Raw genomic sequence first — 7,557 nt, 5'->3', positions numbered from 1 at the left:
AGCAGTAAAATGTTGAAATGTTGTTTTAGCATGCAAAACACTTGTTTAACATTTTCTTTACAGTACATCGGCAAAGTGCAACTGATTGAAACAAATGATAAAAGGAACAAATGGTGGAATTCAAGGAATGTCACAAGCTCTCGATAGATCAATGAAACACGGTTTAAACTGTCCGTGCTGATTGGGGAATTGCGTTTATCTCCCTTTTCAGTGCCTGTTTCAGCATTTCTGACAGATGTAGATTTAAGTGTAATTTGGACAATAAAAGTCGCATTTACGAAATGTCAAAAATAAAATTCACTGTGAAGAAGACATAAATGTTTGAGGGCAAAGAACGCTGTTGAAGAGTGATTTTGAATCGGCGTTTATAGCTTTTGTTGATTATGTAGTGACGAAACTCAACCGCGGGTTGCTGGTAATCACTTCCAATTTGGGAAATATTTGCGAGATGGAGGAGGTCTGTTGGGGGCCGTGATGATCAGAACCAGCCTTTGAGAAAATGTATATATTATTCTGAAACTCCCGATGGCCAAGCCTACAGATTCACGCAAGATCAAATGTTAAAGTGAGGGAATTCTGCAAAAAAAGTTTTTCACCTGACTGTATATGTTTCAAATTACCAATATTCTCATTTCTAAATTCTCAAGAGATGATTTTTTTTGCAGATTGTGTATTACCACTAAAATTTTGGACCTTGGGGATGAACTAAAAAGACTTATGGCACATCTCTTTTTTTTTAGTTATTATTTATCTTCATTGTGGTAGAGTTCAGGACTCAAACAATTTTCTTTTTCTTTATTTTTTTTCCCACAGTTTACAAATAGCATTTTTTTCCACGCCTGTGTGATACACACAAACCTGTATAGTTAATAAATCTATAATGCTGATAGTTTGACCGTGCAACCAATGCTTTGAAGACCTTGAGATTACTGCGGTACGTCTGAACAAAATTTTACTCGGAAGAAAGCGAGTCCAAGACCAATTAACTCATCCAATGTCTGCTAGTAATAAAATAGAAACGGTACAATCAAATATTCACCAGTATTGTAATTTTATAATGAGGTAAAAAGATGTGTGTGCGTGTGTGTGTGAGTGTTCGTTGCTAATTTGTCTTTTTTTTTTTTTTTTTTTTGGCCTCTACGGGGCATTTTCTGGTTACCAGTCATCCTGATTCCAATAGATGACCCATGATGTTGCTCATGCCTTCTCGTCTCATCCCACTGTGATCATCCTTGAGGGAAACAGGAGTAGAAACAAAATGAAGAGGCTATGAGAAGACATGGAGCCTAGCAAGTCACAGGGCAATGTGACCAGAGGCAAAATAAACAAAGACTTCTGCGCCTTCATGGTGATGTTAGTCCATACATAATTAATCAGCACGTTCTTGAGGATTAAAAGTAGCGTGAAAAAGCATCCGGCTTTGAAAGGAGCTTCTCATGCAGCCAAAAGCGATGTTCATCACAACATCTTTAATGTTTTTAATAGGCGTCGCCCACCATTTGTCTCAAAATAATCAATGTGAATACTCAATCAGAATATGTAAAGGAAATGTCAAAAATGTTTTCCATCAAGCAAGATGCAAATTTTCCGCATTGTATAAGATACTGTACAGTACATTTTCAGATTAACCACTACTTTTCAACCTTTTTATTTTTTCTTGCTAATGACTAAGATGTTTAGAAGCACTCTACAAAATCATAAGTACCTTGGCGGGAGTAATTGGGAATTGGAAGTTCTAAAAGCACTTTGAATTAATAAATTATGTTTGGTCAATAATATATATTTTTTATTTGATTTAAATTCATTAAATTAAAAAATATATATTTTATATATTTATTTATTTAAAAACTAGATTGATAGGAATTTTCAGCTCAATTCAATGAAAACACATATTTTCTTCAATTTTTTTTAACTGTTGATCTCTTTATTAGCACAAAGGAAAAAATCAGAGCATGCCAAAATGTGTCATCTCAAACAACGTACTATAATGAGTCTCGTAGGGCTGAATGATTTTAAGGAAAAAAAAAAGATTGCGATTTACAGTGACATTTACAAACATGACAGAAAATGCCATTATACCATAAAAACCATTAAAATCTAATAATGCGCACTCTAAAGTGGTTTTGTGTGGGGGCGGGGGAGTTCTTTCTCCAGTTTTTTGCCCTCAACTATAATTTTGTATTTGTGTTATTGTGTATGTGGAAATAATTTTTTTTAAACCCCAAAATGTTTTACATTTCTCTTTGCGTCTTGTCGCTCGCCTCCTCGGTTAATTTGCTTCTAGTTAGTGGGGTTGTTCATTTGTCACCACGGAGGAGATGATCCATATCGCACAGCTTGTTGCTGCTGCAGTGCACGGACTTGCATATAGTTCAAATAAAGTCCGTTCTGCTGCGGCGCAAGATAGCTTGGCGCCAAGCATTCAAGCAGTGGCGAAATAAAAATACTTTCGGGACTACTTTTTTTTTTTTTTTTTAATAATCAGTATGCAGGTGTTTATTGTGACCTGCTTTGTGAGCAAGGGGCACAAAAGCCCTTTTAAAAAAAAAAAATGCAGCTTTGACGCTCTCGAAATTGTGTTGTCTGAGATCGCAATTTTGGCCCCAAAACGATAAATCGTTCTGTCCTAGTGTCTTGCTTTTCTTATTGGTCACATTAACTGAGTCAGGAAGAATGTTTTCTTTTTATACTGTTTCAGCAAAGGAAATAGGCCAAATAAAAGAAAAATGGAGCAAAATGTGTTTGTTGTTGATAACTTTATTAATTATCTGGACAATCTAGAAGGCTGCAGTACACCAAGCGGGGGAACTTGAAAAGCACAACTCAAAGATATATCCTCATTGGCCAAAAGGCATGTTGCTATCAGACATCGCAACGGGTTCAAACTGCAAACATGCCCAACCGCGAATGTCGATAAGTAAAAGATCTTTACTGTTTACATGGCCAAAATACATATTTGTAACTTTTTATTCTTATGCTAACTAAAACAGTTAAAAGTCATCAATGCACTCCCAATTTGTTAGCTAAGATCGACGTTTAAGAAAAATGATACCAAATAAAGTGTGCAAGTATCGATACCACTGTATCGATACTCCCATCTCTGTCGTCAAAAGTTTTTGGAACTCCAGCGAGAGACCAGAGGGCCACTAAGTCGGGTTACTATTCCAAATAGTACAAAAAAAGGAACTTGGATAAAGTTTGATATCATTTTTCCAGCAACTCATTAGGCAGGGAAAGCCAATAATGTCCCACAAGCACTCGCTGGAAGACGTGACATGCCCGCAAATCCTAGCATTGCCTCATGACTGTTAATTCAAATATCTGGAGAAGTAGCACACTGATTAAATCATGTGACTGCAATGAAACAATGTCAGGCTCGACGTACAAACATTAGCAGGGAACTGTTGCCGCTCTGTGCTTATTGTCCTTCATCGTGTGTAAGGAGGCCTTTATGGCTGATTTAATGGCGCTCTTTTTGTGAGCGGCTGAGATGTGAATGCGACCATTCCTGTGAGATTGTGTGTCGCTTTTTGTGCGGCTGTGACAGACAGATTGTATGGTGCCATTATTGATTTTTCTGAAATTGCTTCACATTGTTACCTGGTAAATCGTTTGCATGGTTTTAAAATGATTTTTTTTGTAGTTGGAACCCTACAAGAAAATACGAGTCATGGCACTGCGGACAGGTGAATTTTTACGATCAAATCCTTATTGAACTGATTTGGTTGTTAGTTAGGTTTGTGTAAATGACCAAATGGATCTTTTGGGAATTTCAACTCCAGATATGAGGGCCACCCTCAGACTTCACCGAATCACGCCTCTTTGTTGGTTGTGCACCAATTTCCAGGTTACTCACAATGTGTGTATCAAAACCCTAGACAGGAAAAACACCTCACCGTGAAAGTGTGCAAGAAAAGCACATAAGAAATTGACTTAAGCGCCGAGAGGAGAACCTGCACCCAGGTTATTAAATAAAGCATGAAAAAGTCACTTTATGCTAATTTTTCATCTTTGCTTTAATTTACTCAGCCTTTTTTGTGAACCGTTGTCGGGGTCTTTGCTTGATAATGAAATTAATAAAGGCACGGGGAAGGTCTCTTGTCAGCAAGTCGGTATCAGGTATGCAACCTCTCTTCAGACCCCCAGGCTCGGTCCACCAAGAATTGGATCAAAGTGAGAAAGAACAGTGTCATTTGTCCAGTGTGCCTGTCAGTTTTTCAGAAGATCTAAGAGAATGAATCCACCGGCAGGAGCAAACAGTGTGAGGACAGAAACAAAATGATAGGACAGAACAAAGTAGCTGTCGCTCACTCAAGAGACGGCTCGAGGTCACAGTGTGGCAAGCATCACCCCTCTGGGAAATTCCTTCACACAAAGACTCAAACAATCTACCATTCTCCTGTCATATAAACATTTAGTGCTGTATCTTTTTTTTTTTTTGCAGTCATGATTCCACGGTTGGGGCGGCACAGTGGATGAGTTGTAAGCAAGCACATCTACAGCGTCGCAGTTCTGTGGTTGAGGGTTCAAATCCGGGTTCCTTTGGGGAGTTTGTATGTTCAACCCGTGCAGGTCATCGTAGACTCAAAGTTGTCCTTCGGTGATTGTGAATCACCGCCTCGCCAACGACCCCAGTGAGGATAACAGAAATCAAATATGTAGGGCTGCAACCTACACGTCACATTGGACTTTGCTCCTGAAAAGAAGGAACATTGTGCCGCTTGATGCGCCAATGTGGTGATTATGAATCGTATATGGAAGTTCGAGGCCGAGAGTGAATCACATGATGTTGACATTTGCTATCGGTTGTCATCTTTGAGGGCATGTCGGCTTGTTTCTGCTGTGCTTCACTGGATACTCATTAACACCCGTTTATCATTTAATTGTCAGACTTATTCATTCACTCGTACATCCCATAAATGACCCCGGAGCATGTTGGGCTCACATGTAAATGGCTGGCCGATTTACATGTGTGGTTCAAGAAATAGCAACATCGTTTTAATGTCAAGCAGAATGACGCTCCAGCCGTGGATGTTTCACTCAATTACCTAGATAGACTTTCGGGGGGAAAATGATATTATTTTAATTTTATTTTGAATACAATCTCAGAATAAAGTTATGATAGTGAATGAAAATGAACAGCATAATTTCAGCTAAAAATTGAAAATACATTTTTGTGAACAAAATCAAACTAGTGTTTGTTTGTTTTTTTTGGGGGGGGGATAACTTACATTTTACATTTATAAAACTAACTAAAGCTAACTAATTATTACAAAACTGTCTTTTGTTAATCCATGGGTGGGAAAACCTTTTGATTGGTGGGCCACAATGAGTTCTAAGATTTGACAGAGGGGTCGGACCAGGAGCAGATGGATGGAGTGTTTTGGTAACATCACCTCATTGGAGAAAAAAATTACATTTAATTTTAAATGAAAGTGAACAAAAGCATTACAACAATATATATGGATTTGAAAAACCACAGCATTTAGAAAATAAAACATTGACGAGGTTTATTCATTTAATTTTTTTTCAAGTTCGGCGGGCCGGATTAAAATGTTTAATGGGCCGCATGTGGTCCCCGGGCCACAGTTTGCCCATGCCTGCCTTAATCAGTTAATTTATGAACTACCAGGGTTGATTTTAAATGCATTTATTCCTGTTTTACTCTACAATCATTGGCCATTTTTTAAACTCCCTAATTTTTGTTTCATGTCCCAACACAAACATATTCATTTTTCCAAGACGCCTGATTCAGGTTGTCAAGTTCAAAGATTGAGTTGTGAAATGCTTGCTCTTCTGTCTGTTCTGTTTTTATTTAACCTCATGTATTATGTGTCTTCCTTTGTGCAACAAACCCAAATGATGACACATCCAAGAGGCTGCTTGAGTCAAAGGCCATATCAATGCGTGTAATTTTGTCAGCAGTTTTTTTTTTTTTTTTTTTGGTTTTGTTTCTTTTTATTCATTGTTGTTTGATTGTTCCAAGTCACCTTTGACAGTGCATTGTAGGAAAAATAGTCGATGGTGCATCTATTTAATTTTTATTCAACCATTTCTGAAAATAGTCTGACTTAAAAGTGGCAAACTTACGACTCAAGAGTCCCCGAGATGCAGGGCACTGCTGCCAAAATTAACAACACAAGACCCGGTTCAAATGATTATTAGCGGTAGCGAAGAGGCTTGATCACAAAACGACTCAGATAACCGAGAATAGCAGATGTTTGAGAGTCTTATTTATTTTTCTATGAACCTGCGAGAGATGCAACATCTTCATCCAACACAGCTCATAACACCTTGCCGTAATGACTGAACCTCTTTCCTCTATGTAACGTCATCAATTATTCATCTTCTGGTACTGTCTCTTATATTATTGAAGACTTGCCCGCTGGCCTGTAGTGGAACAGACAAACTAATTAGAATATCACAGTATGGGGCACAGTCAAGCTAACGTTGTGCTTCCATAAATGGGCATAATTCCAAAAATGAAAAAGGATGTATTGGATGGATGGTAATATTTTTGGCGCAAGTGGTTAAAGGGGCGGGGCCACCTCGGATGCCATCAATAAAATGTTAAAGTGACAAATAGGATGAGTCAGAACGTAAATAGACATGTCGTAAATATTTTAAGATCTTGGCCGAGTTGCTTTGCGCGGCTTCAGTTTTTCTCATCTTGTTTAGGGAATACGTACCTTACATTCGTCATTCGAAACATGGTGCACGTGTGTGAGATGAGTAGAAACACACGAGTAAAAAAACAAGTGCACTTCTTTTTTGAGGAATCAATTTTCCGAGACTTTTCAAGATAGAATTTCAAGAAATCCCTCCTGTGTAATTTTCCATGTTCATACTCCTCATTGTGCAGCCACGCACACGAGGTAACGTTCAACAAATACACGTGCGATTATGGATGAATCTGCTGGCGAGTACGCTGGCAGTCGTAGCCTGAGAACCCATCTTTAAGACTGTCTGCGAGAAACACACTTTGACGAAACAAGCCCTAAAAAAAAAAAAACAATGAGTGAATTTTGTGTACTCAATATAACAATTTGATTGGCTAGTACAACATGATTTACTCCACCCAAGACTCACACGATAACGTGCATATTGTTCCATGGAGATTGAGCATTGGAGCCAATCACCATGAAAATGAAACGGGATTCACATGCTTTGTGCATATCGCTGGTATCAGGCGAAAAGCTCGCGTCGTCACTTTTCAGGAGACCCCTAAAGTGTCAGCTTTGTTCAGGCGTTATTATTGTATGCAAGCTCTTTTCAACACTCAAGGTGTTGTTTAGATAATTTGTAAGAAATAGCAGCCACGCATGTGAATTTACTGTACCAATAGTATAGATAAATTTGACATTTTTTCCCGAGGCCAGTGATACGCAAATTAAAGATTAATACGTGTCGTATTTGACACAGTGTTACATCACCTTCCCTTGAACACCTCAGTAAGATTTTAGGAACTGAAGAAACTGTTGAAGCTTTGTTGATTCTTTCTCATTCTTGCTTAATGTTTAACTTCAGTCGCACAACAGTCCGCTGTCTCTGTCGTCG

This window comes from Idiotropiscis lumnitzeri, chromosome 8 (assembly GCF_059441095.1).
Source record: "Idiotropiscis lumnitzeri isolate Australia: NSW breed Sydney's pygmy pipehorse chromosome 8, RoL_Ilum_1.0, whole genome shotgun sequence".
Lineage (NCBI taxonomy): Eukaryota > Metazoa > Chordata > Actinopteri > Syngnathiformes > Syngnathidae > Idiotropiscis > Idiotropiscis lumnitzeri.
Note: the sequence above shows the minus strand (reverse complement) of the source record.